General features: G+C 39.9%; 1 long non-coding RNA gene across 1 annotated transcript in view; it reads right to left on the reverse strand.

Annotated features, from left to right (window-relative positions):
• Positions 1 to 6931: 6931 nt before the first annotated feature.
• The window catches only part of LOC147251380 (uncharacterized), a 94734-nt gene continuing 79030 nt past the window's right edge, over positions 6932 to 22635 (reverse strand). Inside the window, exon 4 of the long non-coding RNA XR_015118932.1 lies at positions 6932 to 7194. This is a non-coding gene — a long non-coding RNA (uncharacterized LOC147251380). The remainder of the gene's footprint in view (positions 7195 to 22635) is intronic.

Genomic DNA, 22635 nt, shown 5'->3' on the forward strand with positions numbered 1-22635 from the left:
CTGGGTATCAGCTTTTATTTTGTTTGTCAGTGGGATTGTTAGCAGGATATTTCAAAAGCTAATGGAATAGAAATGAATTTCACAGGCAACAAATGATCTGCTTTTAAGGGCTTCTGGATATTCTAATGGGCGATGTATCCAGAGCTTCCAGAGATAACCTTGATTATATTGGGGTTCAATGATACAGAAGGCCTGTTTTTGATATAATAGTTAATATCTCTGAGAAATTATAGCATATTAGATGAAATTCCTTGAGGCATTTTATTTTAATTGAAGAGAAAAGGGTTAAGATCCAAGAGATGCTATAGATCATCTTCTGGATCAGTGATCTGGAAGACCGATATTTGGTTATTAGGAGAGTATCTATGAACATATCTGTGTTATAATGTGTTCATATTCCATGACCACGCAGCATCCTTGGAGAAGTTTACGTTCGCTCTCTCTCTCTTTGATTGTTTTGCATGGATTGCACATCTACCAATGGATAACAAAAGAACTGTGTCTTGAATGACTCAAATTCCAACCTCCTATGGACGGTTGCCTAAAGTAGGATTCTTCTCATCAGTCAATAGAATTACAATCCATTCTTTGGCTGCTGAAGGTCCATGATTGTACTTTGTTTGTTAGCATTCGTCTACAAATTTTGGAGAGAGATTGCTAAATTATGCCTGTCACCAGAGGTCACAGACGGTGGACTGGAGCTGTTTAAGAGAGTCATGGTCCTCAGCATTCCATTAGAACTAAATTATGCGTGTGTCTGCGGTCAGCAGTACCACAACTGAACTGAAACATATTCTACAGAAAGCAGTTGGAGCAGCATTGGAAGACCTTGCCTTTGAAGACATAAAGTAACTCCATCAACCCACATGCATGCCTCTCCCACTCACTGTTCCCTTCCTCTTTTATCTCCTTCTACCAACAATATACTCCACACACCTTACTGCCGCTCTCACCCTGAGCAGAATTTTACTGCTGCGGGGAAGCAAGGAAGAGGTCTTCAATGTGAAATGGATGTGCAATCACAGCCCTTTCCTTGAAGGTTATTACCCACACTTCTTGGCTTTTCTTCACATCCACCATGAAGCCGATGGGGGAAAATGACAATGGCCAAGTTTGTTGAGTCAGAGCATTAAACCCCAAGCAGGAGAAATAGCTTTGACACTACAGCCTCTTCAAATCACCACACTGAGGCACCTAAATGCCAGAGTGATAAGCAAGGAGACAAGCTGCATTTTTATCACAGAAGGGGAGCTCGTTTTAGAGCGAGAAGAACTGGCACATCTTGTTTGGCACTTTTCACGGAAGGGAAAATGTGAATTGCTGTCAAGGAACAGCTTCACAGCGGTGGAACAAAGCTTTCATTAAGGCTTAAATTGAGGGACATCACTACATCCCAACATGTCTGGTGATATTTTTAATTCAGAGGAAGCAACTTGTGTAAACAAATGTGCCAATATAATGCTCATTACTCCAGTGAAACATACAAGACATTAACAGGAAAATAAAAATAAACTTAACACTGCTGTATCTTCTAATTTCTACACCTCTGGTCAAGGAGTACAATTACCGTACATACACTCCAATTTTTAAATGTTTACTCCTGGGGCACGCTTGATTTTTTTCTTTTGACTTATTTGAATGTGTAACACAAACAGAATTTATTTAATTACGGTTCAAAAAACTGCAAGTCTTCGGATTTATCTCCTGAATTTGCAGTATCAATATCCAGCTTATATTACGCTGTGCCATGTTTGAAATGTTGCCTCGATCTGCCAAGTTTATCTTGCTATCTCATGAATCATTTAAGATCCAGAATCAAAGTGCTGGAAGCACCGTTATGAAAAGATAAGCAACATCTCACAGTAAATTAATCAGTATAATGCTACAGCCAACAGAGATGGACTGGGACTAGAAAATAGCACTAGATTTTGTCCCAAATAGGCCCAACAAAAGTAGCACACCTTGATCACCTTGAACAGCATCTGCTGTTTATATAAAATGTTCTGTTATCAACGTCTCATCACCAGGAGTCTTTTTACTGCTTGACATTGCGCCGTTGGTAAGCACTGAGTTGACTTTCATTTCACTTCACCTGCTTCACTGCTGACAGTAGCAGAACTGTTAATAGAGACCCAGGGTAGTTTTAGTTTTCTTTAAAAAAGCTCAAGACAGATGAGCCATGAAACCAGGTCGGAAGCCTTTGGACAAATGGCTGTTTGCCGACTTTCCCAAAACATCCAGGTAGCCAGTATGCCCAAGGCTAGTAGCCCACTCTTAATTAAAGTGTCATCAGAATTCAAATAAAATCCTGCATTTTATCGCTGTCACTACAGTGGGGGTATCTGTCTGTTTGCAGGATCATGCATAAGATTATACTGTAATACCTCAGATACATTTATTCTCAATACTTCCTGCTTCAAGGAAGCAGAAATACTGGTGCAAAGCCAGATCAAAGGGTGGAACCATGATTCCTTTGTAATTTCTCTGGATTTTTTTTTAGGGATGTTTGTAGAATTATGCCAGACATGTCAGCCACGGATTGATATCAGGTGTCAGTTGCTGATTCAAGAGTTGGCCATTGGGCTTGGCGGAGGTCTGTGCTGTCTGAGTGCACCAGTTTAGAATCCCATAGCATGAATGAATACATGTCATCCTCTTAACGGAGGCTATAAAGGATAATGGCACAAAGGATTAATTAACAGTGCACCACAAAATACATCCAAAAATCAAAATGGGCTTGAAACAATCAATATAAGCTTTCAGAAATACTGCAGACATTTTCTGAGACTGGAATGTTCTTCACAAGGACAATGCTGGCAACATTTTCTGCTGAATATCTCTGCACACACATTTTGACTCCTTGAGTTATTAAACCCCAACAAGCTCCCTTTGACCAGGAACCTTATTATGAGGCATCATGTTTTCATTATCATGAAGATGACATCTTGATCAGGCTTTGATTTATTCTGCCTCATTCAATTCACTTAAGAACTCAGGAGGAATTGCGTGAAACCCACAAATACACACCCAGAACAGAGGGGGAGTAAATGAGGATGCGGAAGAGACTCAGAGACACTTCAGCACCAGAATCCATTAAAACCCACCTGTCAGTCCTTCGGTTCACTCTTGATGATTTCAACCGTTTGCTAAAAGAAATTTAATTTCATGGAACACAAGAACTCATGTGATTAATGAAAAGTTTTAATATAGGAGAATTTTTTGGGATTTGTCCCTGAAATATGTTCCTGACAAAGCGGTGATGTGAAATTTTGTTTTGCAGCAAAACTTTCTGGCCTGATGTTGTCAGTAAGGAAAACAATATACTTAACAGCTCCTCTGGGATTCACTAATTAACACAAATACCTTTCTTTCACACATTAACTGTGCTATCATTGTGTTGGGAGCCATCCTTGCTGTTTATTCTAGGTCAAATTAAAGCATGCCGCTATAGAGGTATGATGCTGCTCTTATCTAGCCCTGAGCTAGATTGTATTTTTAATTATAGGAGTGGATTACTGCTCCTCTATGTCAAACAAAAGCACTCAGAAGGCATATAACTCTGCCACTGAGGTCACGCGGAACTTAATATCACCAAAATCAGTCCTTAACATGTCCAAAAACACCTCTTCCGGATCACCTATTAAGAACACGTACCATGGCATCACTTGGAGCTTAATAATTTTTAATGAACAGATATGGCTTCAGTGAATTTCATAACATGTTTCTTAGATATTGACTATTATATGGAAAATAGGTCTGGTTAGGTAGGTTTGTATTCCTGAGCGATTTTCCAAAAGCTGAAAAACTCAGAATCTGAGCAAAATTCATAAATAGCAGGTTGAGAAAAATACAGCTAAAGTCTCTATTCTGCCAATAAACTGGAATAATCCACAGGACCCAACCTACAGGTAAACACCTACTTTGTTATGCTAACTGTCCCTCCACTAAATCTCAGCATAATCAAACAACAAGCATCCAGGATCATTATACTTATATTGTACAATATCTGGTAGGTTATCCCACCACTTAATTTTTTTCCGGCATAATATTTGTCAATAAAGTACTTTACATTGTGTAACTGCAGTATTTTCCTCTGCTATACATGTCCTTGCAGGTCAATTCGGGAGAAGAGAGAGAAAGAGGTCGACATTTTCTTTTGATTTGAAAATGGCAGTAAACCAGTGATTGTTGATTGTTGTGATGTTGCTAGAATTAAGCCACTTTGCACTGCCAAATACTGGATACCCTTGAATATTCTGTCTGAGTTATGCGTAGAGCCATTAGCATTTGATCCTCTGAATTAATTTCTGCATAGGGACGTATTTGTTTTCAGCTGCAAAGAGTTGTCAAGAGGGAAGTTTGTCAAAAGCTGTCAGGTTTAAAGAAGGACACCTGATGTTTGCGCATTCATTCTGCTTTCTGCACTTTTTTTTCCCAAATGAACAGGTTTATTTAACTGCAGCAGCACAAATGGACCCTTGAAAACATCTTTAGGGGAGAGTCACTGAAGGTCAGGGAAGAAGCAGCCAATAGGAGAGAGACAGGATATATTTTTTGTCTCACAATGCCATCCTGTGGTAAACCTGTGCTATGTCTTGAATCTCAAAACATAAATTCTTTTCTTAAAAAATGAAAAAGTGCAAGCAATATGACCCCTTTTTCATCTTATTAGTACATATCTATTTTACTAAGAGACAATTTTGAGCATGAGGAAATTTGTTTCAGGTTTTGATAACTGTACATTTAAACCGTGCAAAGAACAAGAATTTTGAATTATTAATCTACTACAATTTTAAACAATTCAGACATTCTCAAGGTTGTGGGACATGGAGTCAAAGCACAGCATGTTTGCATATTTACTTTGCCCTTGAATAGAAAATGGTCATTATTAACTGATGCCAATAGAAACCAAGAATGTTAATCTAATACTGCTACTAAAATATTGAGTCTTGTGATTAATGGGTCGGGAAATCATTAAAATGTAAACAGTGGCAGTTGGTACACAGTCCTAAGGGGGCTGACAGCGTGACAAATACCACTAATTAACCCCGTGAACTGATCCATGACCCACTGAAACGCTCCACTCAAAAGGGAGTACAGCAATCAAAACACAACTAACCCCTCTGCTGCCTGCTCGGTCAAAGTAAAGTCACACACTAATGCAGAAGATTTAGCAGAAATTAAAATCAATGTGTCGTGTAGCGCAACATGGAAGTACAATTTAGGTGTGTACATTTAAAGGTTTTTTTTTTCTGTTTTGACTAAATATAGCAATGTCAATCAAACGTTCTCATGTTCGAGCATAAGCCTGCATCATCATGTGACACACATGACTATCAACAATATGAGCCATTAAAAAAAAAAAAAAGGCAGCATTGACTCCAAAGGCAAAGAGCACCAGCAAGCACAGGTAAATGTAAATAATGCAAGTTTTGAACTAAAATTTCAGGAGAAAGAAATTATATAAAACAATAGTATGAGTTATGGTTATTTGAATGCACATTCTCTGCTCTGGGGAGTAATACTGCATTCAAACACCTTTTAAAAATAAGAGGACTCTTAAACTCTTCATGGACTTCTTGACAAATGTTTGCTGTGTGCCTTGTAAATGATGTTAAAATTCCCCCCAAAAAAACTTTAGGGTAAATGACAGAATTTGAGGTAAAAAACAAAAACAAAAAACAAACCCATGCTGTTTAGGGTTTGAAGCATGATGTAAAATAGCACTTGACCAAGCAGATCATGCATACACAGAAGTCACATAAAAGCCATTTGCAGAAAACATGACAAAGTTGTGATTTAAAGCTGCGCAACAGCAAAAGAATGTGTCAGATTATCCAGAAAATTGGTTTTTTTTTTGTGTTTTTTTTTTGCAGACCAGGACTCAGTGATTCTTCAGCAGAAAAGGTCAAAGGTCATTTTACCTCTGAAGTAATGGGGAAACTGAAATGACATCTCGGGTGCATCAAGGTTGGAGATTGCTTGGTTTTGAGAGAAAACCGGCGCAAGCTATGTTGACCTTAAGTGTCTGTGGGAAGGTTCCTGTGTAACCTTGGACAGCCGCTGAGGTACCAGATTATATACATTTAGCTAGCCTTTGGAAGAAAAGGAGAAAGATTCATGTATTTTTCTGATGGTGGGATTGTATGAAAGAATGAAAAATAGCAGATTTCTAGCTTGACTTTTTTTTTCAATTCAACACGACCAGTTTCTGACGAAGTGATGGAGCTCATATTCAAAACAAACATTCCTGATGACCTGGCTGGCACTGACTACTCTTTATGGATCAGTTTCCCCAACCAAGCACCTTCATTTTTTTTTAAAGCAGCACAGACATGATTGATATCCGATGATAAAATGTGTGAATGCATGGCCTGTTGAAACCTCTCTACTGCCATCCTACAACCTTGTGTCTGTCTTCATGAACCGAAGATGTTAATCTCTGTCTTCTAAGTAGATTTGAATTCCAGGGAGGGAAGATGCAGTACAGTGATTCGTCAACTACAACAGCAGCGTACTTTCTGACAGTACCTGACTATACTATGAACTATTAATCTCAACTGAATGCTTCCAAAACTCAGAGAAAGAGAGATGCAGTCAATTACATCAGTCTATGATGCAGCTATAATAATAATTAAAAAAAAATCATTTACAGTATTTCGCTTGGAATATCAAATTTAATCTAAAATGAGAAATTAATGATCTGTTGTTGATTTTTTAAACTTTGCTTCAATTCTAAACGGTTTCTGCTGGTTGGACACAGGTCAAGTGTGATGATGTACAGTATGGTAATCACATTCTGTTGCATTTTAAATGAGTGATGGTTTGTGTGTTGTACCACAAGGCAATCACATCTAATCTCAAGGGAATGTGTAGCTCTTTGAATCAGAAATGGACCTTGCTTTAATGTGTCACATTTAAGTGATCCAAGATGGGAAATTATTGTTTCCAATCACATATTTAAGTTAATGTCTCTGAATGCAAAAAATATATACAAAATCCTTCTAAGTCTAAAATGTAGAGGATAGAGTCAGCAAACCTTGCACTGTCTTTGTTGACAGATCTCTCTTTATTGCATGCTTTGATTGCCTCTTGCTGTATTACACTTGATGAGGAAAGGTATTTCTCTTGCTTACCACTTGGGGGCAGACCAAGACTGAAAAAAACAGGTTGGACTTCATCCCTCACCAAGGCCTTTGGTAAAGAGAGAGAGAGAAAAAAAAAAAGAAGTGTTTATTCATGTATTGGACAGGGGCTTCTGAGGTTTGCTAATGAAGCTGATTAGTCAGTTTCAGGGGATTTTTTTTTTGTGTACACACACACACACACACTAGGTAGATGAGTTTGACTGCAGAAACTCCCCAGTTTTCTTTATTTTTTCATGTAATAAACAGGTAAAGAGGCAACAAACATGATGAAGCGATGTCTTTTGAGCTGCACACAACACGGTTTTCATTGATCCTGTGAGGTCATGTTGTAGATGATGTAGTGTCAGCCTATATTTGGGCCTCCTATAGATACTCCAATATTGAGTTGGACTATTGGATGCTGTAATATTGCATTAAAACTTGACTTGGTTTAACCTTTTTTTTTAATCAAATGGCAGCTAATGAGGTAAAACCTGTGTTGTCACTGAAATGTTAGATGGGATCTTGGATGTAGAATAACAGTGTTGAGTCACATGTTACGTGAGGTGTGTGTGTGTGTGTGTGTGTGTGTGTGTTGTCCATCTGTGCCTGCTGTTAATGTTTTCATGGCTGAAAGTATACAGCCCCCACCACCACCACCACCACCACCACCTGGGAAAACATGGCTACAAACAGCCTCTTTACTGCCTCTCTGCATCCTCAGTCAGTCTGCAGAGGAATGACATGGTAATGACCTACAAAACACCTGTGGAGAGCTGGAAAATTGACCGATGCTCAAAAGTATTTCATGGTTTACTGAAGCACATGCCCAGGAAGACATTTCATCGAGCTGGGATAGCAGATATACACTCCCACCATAACTCACAACATGGACAGATACATAAAGTCAGATAGGAGTCCTCTGGGCATGACCTCAGTGACACACTACTGGCCTTGTGGCTGACTTTGCCTCTGCTGTGCAGTGGGTGGGAGAAAATTATGAAAATTGTGATCAAGACATTATAACGGACTGCTCTGGGCTGTATGTCCGTAGCTCAGACCCCTGCTGTATAGATGCTTCTCTCTCTATGCAGATTTTTTTTCCCCCCTCTCTCTCTAGCAGAGAAGCAATGTTAAAAGAGGCTGTCTTAGAATTAAGGCTGCCCTACTTATTCGCTGAGAAAACGTCCCATGCGTCTTGCTTCAGGATGGAGAGGTACTCTTTGACATGTCTCTTTCCTTTCACTTCATGGCACATTTTCACAGAAGTGTAAAAAAAGAAAAAAAATCTCAGGTGAACTTTTAAATTAGATACTATAATCTCAGTAGAGTCTCACATGCATGAGTTTGTCATTCAAGGAGAAAAATGTAAACTGATAAGGCAGGTAAGAGTGTTTTAAAGCTTACAAGGGTAAAAAAGCTGAGCTCTGCTTTACTTCTGACACGACTGTGCTTACATGGACTTAGAAGCCTGGCGACCAACCACTGCTGTACTTACCTAACTTGAACAGACTTTACTCTAACCTGCAGACCAATGTATCACAGTCCTGCAATTTTATTTTATTTTTTGAAAACTACCTTTGAAATTCAATGTTTCACTTATTGGAAAAAAAAAACCAGCCCGTGCATAACATGAGAAGTCAACAAGGGAAAAAGCTTGGAAAAAAAGCAAACAATTTGAAGAGATACTTGGCAGGTGATTGTTTCCGTGAGTGAAATACTGTTCAAGACAAAGCCAGTCATTAGAAGAGCGAAAGCTTCTTATCCAGAATTACCTTTCGTGCTGTTCTCCACTCTTCTTTCAGAGAAGAAATCTCTACTTCTAACACCTATAGCAGATGCTATAACAGAAACCGCAGCCACCGTTGTTAATTTGAACCAGCATTCCTGCCGTTGTCAACCCGGAACGTCTCTAATATCTCAAATGAAGTTAAAGAGCTCGAGTGACGGATTTTGGGAGATGCAAAAGCCCAGATTTCTCCTGATGATACACAAATATACTACGACGAACTCCATCCCATTGTCCCATTTTAAAGACAGTTGTGTAATAAAAATCAAACACATTTCCTCCTCTGAAGAAACACCAGATATGTGTGATAGATGACCTAGAAAGACAGAACAGCAAGAGCCAAAAACCCTATTAATTACAGTATGAGTCAGCAGCTAGATATGCTACCATTAGCTGTATTGGGGATACGCTGGCTAATCCTTCCCATAGCCTTCCTGATCACTTGCTGGAAGGCAGCTTACGCTGCACATTTTAATTTCTCCACTTGGCCCATGTAGAGCTTTACACTCGCCACCCTACAATGACACCCACCAATATCCCTAAACAAAGGAAGCTCTCACACAATTAACAAGCCACCACATTGTCATAGAAATACCCTGCAGATTTATTACCAAAACGTGTTGTGTGTATCCTTAATGCTTTAATCAACATGCTAAGCAACCTACCTCATTAAACCATGGGAGAAATTTTATACTAATATTTATAAACCAGCATTCATTATATTGGTTCGCCGTGTCTTTGTGATCCTTTGCTGGCATCAGAGTTTGCAATTAGCAAAAATCCAGATCAAATGATATTTGGCATCTTTTGGCATCTATATGATATTATAGGCTGTTAAAAATAACACAATAAAAAAAGTTAAGGAGTGTTACATTTTTTTCAATGATAGTTTACCCAAAAATGTATTGGCTAATCACCATGACATGTCTTGAGTTGATGAATAAATCTTCTCCCTCACAAGTCGTTGGTGAATCAGATATTCAGAAACCCCGAGCCCCATTCCTGTTGCTGGTAAATGATGGAGATCAAAGATTACTAACAGAAAGTAACTATGCACAACGTCCATTTACATACTCTCAAATGCATCATCCAGTATCATCCAAAAACTCTTTATGCAGTGGTATACTTAATCCTCTGCACACACTTTGATTGGTTTTAAAAACTAACAAAACAGTTCTGGCTCTAGACTTCACACCATTTTAGATCATGTTACTGTAAATCAGTCAGGCCAGTGTTTTTGAATTTGAGAATTCATGCAGGGAGAACAAAATTTTCTTCAAATTTGCAAAACCGAATTACTGATAAAGACTATTTTTTTTCTCTTGAAAAACTAATCTGAATTCCTGAAAGAAAAGATCTCAATAGATCCCTGAAAATACTTGGATTTCTCTGGCCAGCAACCAGCATGTGACATGTGGAGTACAGGGGACATGCTCACTGAAATGTGGCTCTACATCACCCCTAGTGGCCATATAACGCCATGCGGTACATTGACAAAACAACCTTGATGTTTGAACACCATGGTGAATACTATATTTAGCAAAGCTCACATCAGAAGATGTCAGCATTTACTGTTGCCAGGAGCAACCTGAGATCCCTCTTGGCAGAAGAAAGTAAATTCACATAGCTCTGCATGTTGCTATGTATAGTTGGACAAAAACAAGCTTGACTGAGCCCATGGGTACAATCCGTGGAGACAAGAGGAGATAAATAAATAAAAAAGACACTGCACAGATGATATGGTTCCAGAGGTTTTTATGGAGCAGGTGACTTGTACTCCATATTCCCCTGTCATGTGTTTCAGGGATTTCTTGTGTAATCAAGACAAATGCTGCTTTGTATATATTGTGTGTGCATGCAGGGGTCGTTTTCAGATTTCATTTTCCTCCCTCTGTAGAAGCTGTCTATATCCTGCCAGCAAGTCGGCACAAAAACCCTACGATGCTGCAGTTTGGAGAGAGGCAAAGGCAAATGTGTGAAAAAAGAATGGGAGCCGAGGAAGGGAAAAGAAAGAAACGTTAAGAGTAAAAGGACACCAAGCTGCATGAAGAAAGTGACAGACAGGGGAAATAAAACCCCATTTGGGACAATGACCTCAGCCACAATACAGATGACCTTCAGTCAGTTAAAATGACTTCTATTTCTCTTCTCGTGCCCTCCAGGCTGACGCTGACTTCATGGGGCTGAAAAGCAGATGTGCAATGGCACACTGCTGCTGACCAACAGCATGACTCGATTTCTTGCGGTAAAAGTGAGATAAGCATAATGTATTTCTATTAAAATCATTGTACTCTCTAAACACGGGGCTTGACCTCTGAGTTTTCAAATGGACGAGTCCAGCCTACTTGACTTTGGAGGTTCACCGTGTTGAGACACCAATATTTAATTGGAACCCATTTCAAAACTCCAAAGGTGAGCCAGATCAATAGTTACTGGCTTGTGTTTGTAGCTTCACAAATCCCTCAAGGCTACTGAAAATTGCCCATCAACTATTCTTCAGTTGCACCTCTGTTATGGAAGATATTTAATGAGAATGTGCTCGCCACAAGGGATGAGGAAAAAGCTGAGCTGATGTTTTCAAGGCAGGCCAACATTGATGAGTCGCTAATGCATTCCAAGGGGAGTGTTGACTTGGCTTTTTCAGTTAAGGTGCTATATACACAACCTTACCTTGAAAGTACTGCTGTTACCCTCAGACACTGTGACAACTATTAACCAATCAAATGGAAGAAAAAAAAGACGACAACATCCCTCAGACAAAAATCAGTGTGTAGGTTTCAGACGGACATTTTGGCAGGAATTGAATGTAATGTTCATACCTTTATGCAGGCTCAGACGAGTCATCTAACGATTCTGACTATTGCCAGATGGGCCTGCCCTGTTTGAGTTTGCAAAGTTGTGAAATGTGCTGGAAAAAAAAGACTGATAATGAAAAAAGGTAGCGTGGAAAATGTTAGAGACAGTCAGTAAAAAATTCTTGATGCAACAAAAGGTTCTAAGATTATTGATTTATCTTTTATAAATACTATTTTTTGCAGAACTTATTGATTATCCCGGACAATGCAGTGCAAAATTCTGCGAGCTTCTGCAGAATGGCAGCATCAACTGTTGAGTCCCTCGGCATCGAATGAAGAGGAAGAAACATTAAAAAAGAACTGAGAACGAATAAGATGCAAAAACACCTCAGGGCACTGACACGCAGGGCAAACTGAGTGCTACATCAGATTTTAACAGTAACATGGACTATAGAACACAAAACAAACAGGTATTGCACAAACTAAGACTATTTTGTGTAATTTGTAAAATCAGGCTTGAAATGCATGTTCATGTTTTGACTACAAATAACCTGTTTACGCTGTGGCCTTTTTGCTCAAGCTAGCACGGAGTGTTAGTTTTTAGTGTGAGGAATTTTTTTTGTATTTTTGCAATTATGAGTGTGTTTTTGTTGTTGTTGTTGTTATTTACACCAGCTGATGACTGAAACTCGCCGGTCGACTATGAGAGCACGGACACATTCATACAAGCAAAATGAAAATAAGAGGAGTTCGAGGTTCAGAGAACATGAAAGTACAATGGATGTTTTTTACGTTGGCTGCTGCCTTTGGAAACAGCGCGAGGCCTAAGGACGTTAGACCAGGGGTAAAATGTAGTTGTCACAACGTGCCAAAAAAACAAAATAAGATGTGTCCCACCCTGGGGTGTCTGTGCAGAGGACAGTGGGAAAATCCCTGATTCTCAGTTTCATGGGTTTAAATGTTGTGACTCCAGCCCGAGGAGACAGAATCTTTTGTAAAAAGGCACTGAGCCTGCTCTGCCACTATGATGCCTTTCCTCTCCTCCTTTCAACCCATTTCTTATTCTTTCACTCCCCCCACTGCCATCATTTATCTCCTTTCTCCTGTTTTCCTGTCAGTTTGCCCCTACCCTGTCCGTCGCTCCCTCCTGTGCTGTGTAAATGAAAGAACCGTGTGTTCCCGTCTCAACACGAGACTTGGAAATAGAGTAGCCCGCCATCTACTGAATGGAGCGGCGTATCGTAATGTGACGGAAAAAAGAAACAGTTCATTCTTCATTTTATAAGAGATGAACATAAACAATCAAAAATGTTCATCATTACAGCCAGGTCTATCTCACCATCTCAATACACCGCTGTCAAATACAAAATACAGAATATTAAGGACATATGCAGCATTTAGCCCAGGCATATGTCTAAAGCAACTGGTTCCATAAATGCATGGAGGACAATAATGAGGCAGTATTCCAGTCTTTGCAATCCTATCTATGGTAATTCACTCCTCAGCCTGTACAAACTTATTTACAGGCAATGTCATGTGAAAGCAATAAATAAAGCGAATGAGTAATTTTAGATGCACAATACAGGGGCCATTATAAGCCACTGACTGCTGTCAGCTATTGCAACAGCTACGTCCATTTATTAGGGTGCATAAATATTTCAGCAAGTGTGTATATGTCATCCATTTCCAATACCGCGAAACGCCATGGGTTATGTATCCACAGCAATTCAGACTATTCTACTCTAAGTGTGTCCCTCTATTGATTTTCTGGGAAGAAAATTAAATGGAAACAATGACAAAACACTATTTGTCACACAAGAAAGTGTTCATTCAGACATTCACATGGAAGCTGCTGAGGCAACCATGTGGAGGTGTAATTTTAAACCTTAAGGAGGAAAAACATTTACTGTAAGATTGACCAGCATGGATCAACCAATGAAGCAGAAAGCAGCAGGAAGCAAAAGCTGGGACAAATGGATCACTGGAATTAGACTCAATGGGGTTAGAAAGGGAAATCCTTTTCCAATACAGTGTATGGTCCATTTGTTAAGTCCCTGAGGAAGGGAGGGGGGGGGGGGGGGGGGGGGGCAAAGAACATGAGCTATTAGTGCAACATGGGGTGTGCCATTAAAGCAGCATGCACTGCTCATGTAGTCACTGCTGACATGCTTAAACCACCAGTGCTTGGTTAGTCTTGACAAATCCACAGAGCCGGAGGGGAGCCCCACGAACATGCAAAGGGTCTACATCACTAATATACTCAATCCATGGGCTGTGTTTTCAAACGCTTTTACTGGAGTTGAGTTAATCTTTTAAAAAGACTGAAAGTCAGAGCTTTTACATCCTTAAAACAATCATTTAAATCTAGTTTACGTAATAAAGGATACATTTCTGATTCATTTTCATATCCTGTTACAGTAAAAAGCGAGGAAAGAGCCAAATATATGGGAGGAATAGACGTTTGTTGACCGGCGCTGTTTTATGAGAGATATTTTGACTGATTATGAATTTAGTTTAAAAAAAATTTAATGTCACACCATGATGATTATTATAGACACCGCCTACTTTCTAAATCATTGTTTTCATACAGAGATGATCATATGTCCACATTTACATTTCCAGGTCAGAGAGAGAAAGTAAAAAATTACGAGTGTGTGTGGCGATGGTCCAGTTTTTGTTCAGTTGTCATTTACCACACTTGTGTGGAAAAATGTGACAAAGTACACCTAACTACACTTCCACGTCAACAGTATTGATTTTAAGAATCTGGACGACAACTGTGCCTCTTTGTGATTTTTCTCAGGGAAAATAACGTGACTAAATTTTTGATGCTCTCATTTTTCATTCATAACAAATGGCCATGTCAAAAAATATAGTATTTCATTGATAGATATAGGACAAAGTCCAAATTCTCTCCTTTATAAATCTCCTCCAGGTCTTCCACCGGGCCGTCTGGTGCTTCCTGTAACTTTTGGCGCATTGTTAATTTGGAGATAGCGAGGCTTGGCGTCAGAAAGTAGCTGCAAACCGTTCTGTTCTCTGGTGATGGAACATTTGGCAGCAAGGCACTGGTGTAATAATTTGGTGTTTGCACCGCATGACAAAAACAATTTTCATTTCATTTTTATTGTGATTTTTTTCTGAGTGAATTGGTTGTCTCTTTGAAGGGTTTTCCTTTCATGTTATCTTTCATTAGGTTAACCAGGATTCTTAAGACAATTTGTTAACTTTCTCTCACCCACACTTGGGACATGAAAGACATTTAGAAACTAAAACATGGAACATAATTACATATGCTGTATATGGCTGATAATATGTTCTTATAAACGGCTAACATCGTAACCAGATCACTTCTGGGGAATATTCATTTGAATTAAATGAGGATTTTCTTTTTTCCCCCAAATTGGCATCATCTTTTAATTTGTCTACTTAGACAATAAACTTTCCCATATGTGATGCGATAACATTCTGAGCACATCTGTTTACAGCTATTCAACATAATGTTCAGATTCTGGCTAATGTGGCAAATATGAGACAACTGTCAGTGGATCCAGTAGTGGGGAAATGCTCAAGGGGGCACAGAGCTTGCCAGCTGGTCAGAGCTGTTCCACCGCCATGAAAATGTATTTAAACCATTATGGGAGATGCAAAACATGAGGCATGTGATTAAAATATCCTGCCATTTGCACAAAACCGCATCAGGCTTAATTTCTTAAGGAGGAGGACTTTCAGAACAAGTGATGATAACAAACAGTTTGAATGCAAACCGTATCTGTCATAAACAACCTCCTCCAGGTACATAAAGTGAACATGTGTGCAGTGAAGTTAATGAGGATAAATGTTATTATGAATACAAAATGATTCATTTATAATTCAGTTTTCAGGCACCCAAATGCTTGTCTGTTTGATTGGTAGTAGTTAGATGTTTTCTTTCTATCCTCAGATATGACTCACTGGAGCGTTTATCAAATTATCATCCCCAACAGGGGCAGAATTGTCACAGATATTGTCTGCACCTCCAAAACAAACAAATAAACAAAAAAAATCAAACAAAGCTCACTATTGAGAAATAATTTGGTCGTATGATGTGCCAGTGCTGCTTTAGGCGGAGGAAAATCTGCTGTTGAGTTTCAATGAGAGATCACATTGACTCTCATCATGTTAGGTGATCTTTGTTGTCATGGTTACAATAATAGCCATGTGGTTAAGGTTGCAGGAGATGGTCAAGGGAGCAGTTTTTAAAAGACAAGTCTTGCTTTGCAGTTGGAAATATGAAACTTGGAAAATTTTGGACCTTCCAAAATGTTCCCTAATGAGACTTCCTCACTATGTATGGACGTCATTTGATTCCCTCCGGTGCTGCGCTTGTAACTGCTACAGCTGCCAGAGGGCATCTGTCAGTAGGGAGGCTGGGAGGCCCCTAGTAGGCCATGTATTTGGGGAAAAACATGTGATGAATATACCTGCTCAATCGCGTGACAACAGACAAATCAAGTGAAATCGTTTTTGGGATTAGCTTCATGTGGACTCAGATAGCCAAAAGAGCCTGTAAATAAAGCCCTGGCCTGACAATGACAAAATGTCAATTTTATTACTTATATTTATTTTTTTATTCTGCTTTTGATTAAGTCCGTACTAATGGCCAAGCTTTGATGTGTACCTTCATGGTTTTACTGTGAATATGAAAAGAGCGTCACCTCAAAGGCTCAACCAAATTTTTCCGCATCTCAACATGCCATTACACGATGTTTCTCCTCCATCAGGGCTGAGAGGGGTTTCGTCTCCCTAAATAAGCAATGACCCAGATGTCATTGCATCTCATGCCCCCCCCCCCCCAATGTTTTTCCTTACTGATATTACAACGGAAAAAAACAGCCCCAGTGGGAAATTAAGGTTTTAACTTACCATCTTGGGAATTTAGAGGTGGTCACACTCAGGGTATATACCAATTCTGCTTCAAATAAAAAGAAAATGCTTTAACAAATACGTTTGTCCCTCCAAAATTTCTCTGGTTCTGCACGTACTGAACGATTCAATGCAGTGAACTCCATCTACTTTAACTCTCTTGCAGCGCTTCCAACTGCATGTAAATAGAGCTTAAATAAAAACACACATAAATACATAAACACTGAAGTTGGAGCCGATTGGTAGTTAATCGGCATTAAGCTGCACCACAGTAATGAAATCATTATTTTACAAACAGTTGTGTCTGACTAATTCACATGAATTCTTTTGTGGCCTGTATCGATGCTGAAAATGATCAGTCACAGTTAATAGCGACTTCTGGCTGTCTCATTAACTTAACTGCCCAAACCTCACTGGGCATCATTATTTTTGCTTTACTGGCAAATGCAAATTAATATATGTGCTGCTATTAAAGGAAAAAAAGGAAAATGTGAATGGTGCTAAAAAGAACTTTAAGACCTAACAACTCTGTTAAGACCAAAAAGCTCACAAATCTTTGAACTGTGTGAATGTTTAACGCATTATTTGAAAGGAAAAACAACTTATCCTCAATTTTTTTTTTTTTTTTTTAAAAGGGTAATCTCATACTGGATGAATTGGAGATTTCAAATGATAGCTAAACACTGAACAAATGCAAAAACTAAAACAAAACAACAACAAGTCCTTGGCTTTCACTCATGACCTTGTGTCAGTCGTGTTTATTTGAAATCAGCCTGCTAATCCTGCTCATTTAACCCTGCTGCCCTTAGTCATAAAAACCTAATAACAAGTTTTACATTGCTAAACACGGCCCATCCCTCTTCCTTTAAGGAGATTTGTCTTTTAATAGCTTATTAGCAAATAAAGCAGGCTGATATGGTTTTCAGGAAGAGTACAGGTGACAGGGAGTATAATTTCAGGACCTCATTAATCATGCTAGATGAGATATCGCATATATGAAATCAACCTCACAATCAAGTGTTGACCATATCAGCAGTATTTCATCCTGAGGGAAACTGCAATCACTGTGCATTTTAATTAACTACTCTGCAATTAATGCCACAATGAGAATTAGGCTGTATAATCGCCTTACCCCTTGGCAATTTATTAAACAAATATCTGGCAAAGCAGTGAAGTGAAAAAAAAACAACACAAGTCATAGCTTCAGCGTTTCACTGCAGTTAGACGTTGACTGGGGGGGAAACAGCCCCCCCCCCCCCCCGGCTCCTTACGAGCTCTGAATGGAGTTTTGTGGTACTTAATGCACAAATTAAAGGAGATGCTGAAAACTGCTAAGATACTCTCACTTCCTTTCTTCAGAATTCCACTTATTTTGCTTTGTCATAAAGATTGATGGACTTGGAAATTGAGCGGGCAAGTCTCTCTACCACCACCTGACATCCAGACCTCCTGTCTCACTATACCTACTCCTTCTCGCCTCCTCCAATTTGCTTTGCTCACTGGAGTGGAAATGAGGAACGATAAGCCTTGTAAGTGTCAAAATACTGGTTCTAAACTGCCCTCTTGACAAGTGTGCCACTTATTTATAGATGATGCTTGCTGTGGATTAACACTGCAAGACTACAGCGGGGAGAAATTACATGGAGGGCTTTTTCTTTGGCAGGGAACAACACTCCATTTTCCTGCACAGAGCCCAGCTGAGTCTTTTGGCTGTTGTTGTAGACCCTCTCATTGGTTTTAGACACACATGACTGACTGGGGATGCTGGAGCTGGATACAATAGAGGTGCTTTGTTTCACTTGAGAAAGGTGGAATGTTGACAGAGGAGGGATCAGGGTTCCATATGTGGGAATCAGGGTGGCTATAGGTGCTGTTCATACATTTTGTGAATGCTCCTCATGTATTGCTGCTTTTAACAGTCAGCTGGTCCGTCTGCATATTGGTTACATTCACTGCGAGTCAGTTTGCACAACAGATGTGAGTAAATTAGAGAAAGCGGTGTCCTGTCTGTCAGTGCTAGATTAGTTCTGGGTGACAGCTTTGTCCTGGCAGAGCTCAGGGTCGTTGGCACGTGATGGCAAATCTATGTCTGAAAGCATTTGGCACAACAGTACAGCATCAGCACTTTAGCTGCAACATTTCCACTTCTCTACAAAAATAAATAAATAAGTAAACATTTCAGCCGGCCACAACACAAATCTTCAATTTGTTTTCTGGTCCCCCCCCCCCCCCCCCCCTCAAATGTAGATAAAAATGTTTGCAGGACATCCTTTCAGTCAGGAGTACAGATACAAAGTGCAGCCATGCAAAACAACCCGTCCACCTTCAGGTACAGTGGGACGATATTTTATATTTATCAGCTTTCCAAAGGAAGCGCAGCTTTGGCTATTTGTGAGGGGTAGAATAAAGCTGTCAGGTTTTACGTGGTGAACTCCTAAAGATGTTACCGGGAGAAAACAGAAAAGGTGATTTGTTTATTTATTTGGGGTTTAAATATTTTCCAGCCTTTTATGGTTTGTAGTGAAGAGAGATGAGAAGGAGAGCGGAAGGGTGATGACTCATCTCAGCAATATAATGGATGGACCAGACAGTTGACCTCCATAAGATTGCCCCCCCCCCCCATTTAAATAAAGCTTTTTTTTCTTCTCTTTTTTTTCTAAACCTCTTTAACTCTACCAATGTATCTGGTTTTATCTACAGGACACCTGGAAAAAAAGCATCAGAATCACAACGGAACACGATTTTTTTGAAGCTTCGAAAATATTCTAAAACAGCAGGAATAAAACTAAACGAATCAGAGCCGACCGGTTTTATATCGACAGTAATTGGACCATGTTATATGTAATTCTTATCGGTTGTTGTTCCGTTCATTGGCTGGTGGGCAGCGGCAGTTACAGGGCAAAAACAGTACAAAACATGTTTCAGCAGAGGCCCCAAGGTGCAAAACACTACCGTATTTTAGAAATCACATGAATAAGTCGAAAACGCTTCCTGAAATTATGTATTTTCTTTTTTCTTTGTTATGTTGCTGTGTTTTCTAACTAGTTAGCATTTTGTTTTGCTAAGCTTTCTTATAGGTGGTTGTATTTTGTCTGGCTGGCTTCAACACCACTGGGATTTCTCTTTTCAAATGAGAATCATTGGAACATTTTGCCGACCCGCTCTGCCCTGCAACCCGACAAGTCAGTATTACATGAGAGAGGACTGACATCTCTTGTTGAGAGGTGTCATATTATTATGATCGCTGGTGTATAACATGCCCAAAATCTGCGTGCAGCATGGAAGCTTTCAGATTGTGCTGGTTGGACATCGGATGTGGTTTCTATCTCATTCCCTAGCTTGCTGTGATAGTGGGATTGAATTTGAACATATTGAGAATCTCCCTCGACTGTCTTCCATATTATAGCGTAATTTAAATGAACGGAAACGCAAGGTACAGAGATTCAATATATCATCAAACAGCTGAAATGTTCTGGAATGTTTTGGGATTTGATTGTTTCATTTCCCTGTTTGGGGGTTATAAATGAATCAGATTATGAGATATTATCAGGTTTTTCTTCCTTTACTGAGGGAATCCCTCGGGTAAGATTTTATGCAATCATCCACTTAGATTGTTAAATACGGTGGGAGCGCTCCATCCGAGCAGCAGAGGGATTTCTCCACTAACCTCAGAATCTCTTTAGACCTTACCTCTTGCCTCGTGGCATAATTTCAATTAAGACTCAAAGGGCATCGCTGCGCAGATGAATGCTAAAGCCTCCTCCTCGTCTTTTTCATATTTTATGGGGTTATCATTGAACTGTGGCTGGAGGAAAACCCTGTAGAAAGCCCATTTTTTCATCATTTGTGTCAGTTTGCCATCTACTTCACCTCATTACTGAGAGACAGCCCCAGCCCATGTGCCTCTTCTCCCTATCGTCTCTCCCGTGGTTCGTGTGTGTCAGTCTGAGCTGAAGATTAGCAAGCTCATGCTGCACATTTCCTTTGATTAGAGTAGAGAGAGAAGCGCTTGCTATGGGACATTGCACAAGAGGGGGCATGGAAATCCTTTAACTGTTCCCTCACAAATTAGTCCCTGCTATTTCATCTTGCTCAACCTCACCAGTAGATACAAAACCGCTGTTATCCTCTGCAATAATTGGTCTACCAAACCAACCTGCCAGTCCTCATAGACATCGCGACCAGTCGTAGAGCGTCAACTCAAAACCTTTCCATGGCTGCAAAAACAGTCAACCACTCCGCAAAAGCGTGCATGGCGGCATACAGACCTTTGGTTGCCGTGACACTCTGACAACAGCTGTCCTCTACGGAGGTCAATAAAGAATTAATCTGAGAATGAATGGAGATTAGTCCAAGTGAGATGTTTGCTTGCCATTACTCATTTGGTGTCATTGAGAGATGCGAGTGGTCCTGAGGCATAATTTAGGAGTGATGCTTTTTGTGAGTCAGCCAGGACCACTCTCATCCTCAGCAACTGTAAATTGAAGAACCGTGACTTGGCACCTTAATAATTAACATTGGGACAATGGATTAAGTTTGATGGGCTTCAATGATGTGAATGGCGTGATAGAAACAGTAGATAAGGTGAAGAATTAATATAAACATAAATTGAGACAGCAGGGCAGCATGGCTCAGAGGTCGAGTGGCCATCAGGCAATTGAAGGGTCACGACCCGTCCAGGGTGAATCCCGCCTCTCACCCAATGTCAACTGGGTCAGACTCCAACCCCCCACCACGCAACTCTTAACAGATAAGCGGTGTAGAAAATAGATGGATGAATGGATAAACCGAGACACCTTTAGTGATACCATATCCTCCAACCTAAGGGACCGTATGCATTTCTTGTTCCGACTCACTGATCCAACACATAAGCTTGTTTCAACATCCCAGTTATAATATTTTATGATGTGTCAAAGCTATGTGAAGGTCAATCATGGTTTTTAAATCACTGTTTGAACCTACGTCTGTGATGGGAAGCAACCAATCATCTTCCTCTACAGGAAACCACGAAAATAATGGTATCCCCTCTCCACTGGCAACAGGAAAGAAGCAGCACTGTTCTGCTTTAGGGACCATCAAAATGGTCTTCAAAAGACACATGAGTCCGCTGAGCCCAAGATGTCCCATATTTGTCTAAACCCAACCTGTCTCCTCTCACAGCAAATTTTAGTGCCTTATATTGATTTCAGATTTCCTGAGGTCATAACTACTATAGCCACTAGATGGCACTTATCACTCATAGTGCATTTTCACCACTTGTTACTGTACATAGCTGGTCGATTGTCTTGGGAGGCTAATAAACATACGACAAAAGAAATGGAGACAAAAGAAATACACTTTTTTCCCCCAAAAAACAACCATTATTGTCATGTTAAAATGAGAAAATTAGGGGGAAAAAATGAAAAGATCATGTGTAATTATTAGACAGAACAGAACTGGATTAAGGATTACATAGGCTAAGGATTACGGAAAAAGGTGTAAACATGTTCCAGAAGTAGCAAACTGCAGGGCTGGGTGGGATCGAGCCCACTTTTCCTCAAACTTATTTGAATATCTCCTCTACAAAGTACACACGGCTCGTCAGGTTTGGAAAAGCATCAGTGGGTGCAGCCCCACTACAGCTGCAGCAGCAGCAGCAGCAACCTCATTTGTGCACATGAAAAGTTGGTTCATTCAACTCTGGTTTCAGGTGATACTGTAATCCTCGTGCAGCACACTGTTGTACGTGTTGGGGATCATTTACAGAGCTTAGACTCCCCCCTCACTCTCTCTGTCTCCCGCTCCCTCTCTGTTGAGACTCCAATTGTCCTTTCAAACTGGTCAAATAATTACACCATCAATACGTTCATTATCTACTGCCCTCTTTGTAGGTTGATTGCACTTTCAGGTTAATCCAACTTCTAAATTTAACAATGATATCTCAGAAAGGGAAAGTTGGACAAGAATCACAGACAAGCAGAAGCATAGGGATCAAATGCACTCTGCAAACTCCGCTGACGGAGCAGACTGCAAGATCATT

This window comes from Aulostomus chinensis, chromosome 13 (genome assembly GCF_037954235.1).
Source record: "Aulostomus chinensis isolate RoL2024-O1b breed Wild chromosome 13, RoL_Achi_v1.0, whole genome shotgun sequence".
Taxonomy (NCBI): domain Eukaryota; kingdom Metazoa; phylum Chordata; class Actinopteri; order Syngnathiformes; family Aulostomidae; genus Aulostomus; species Aulostomus chinensis.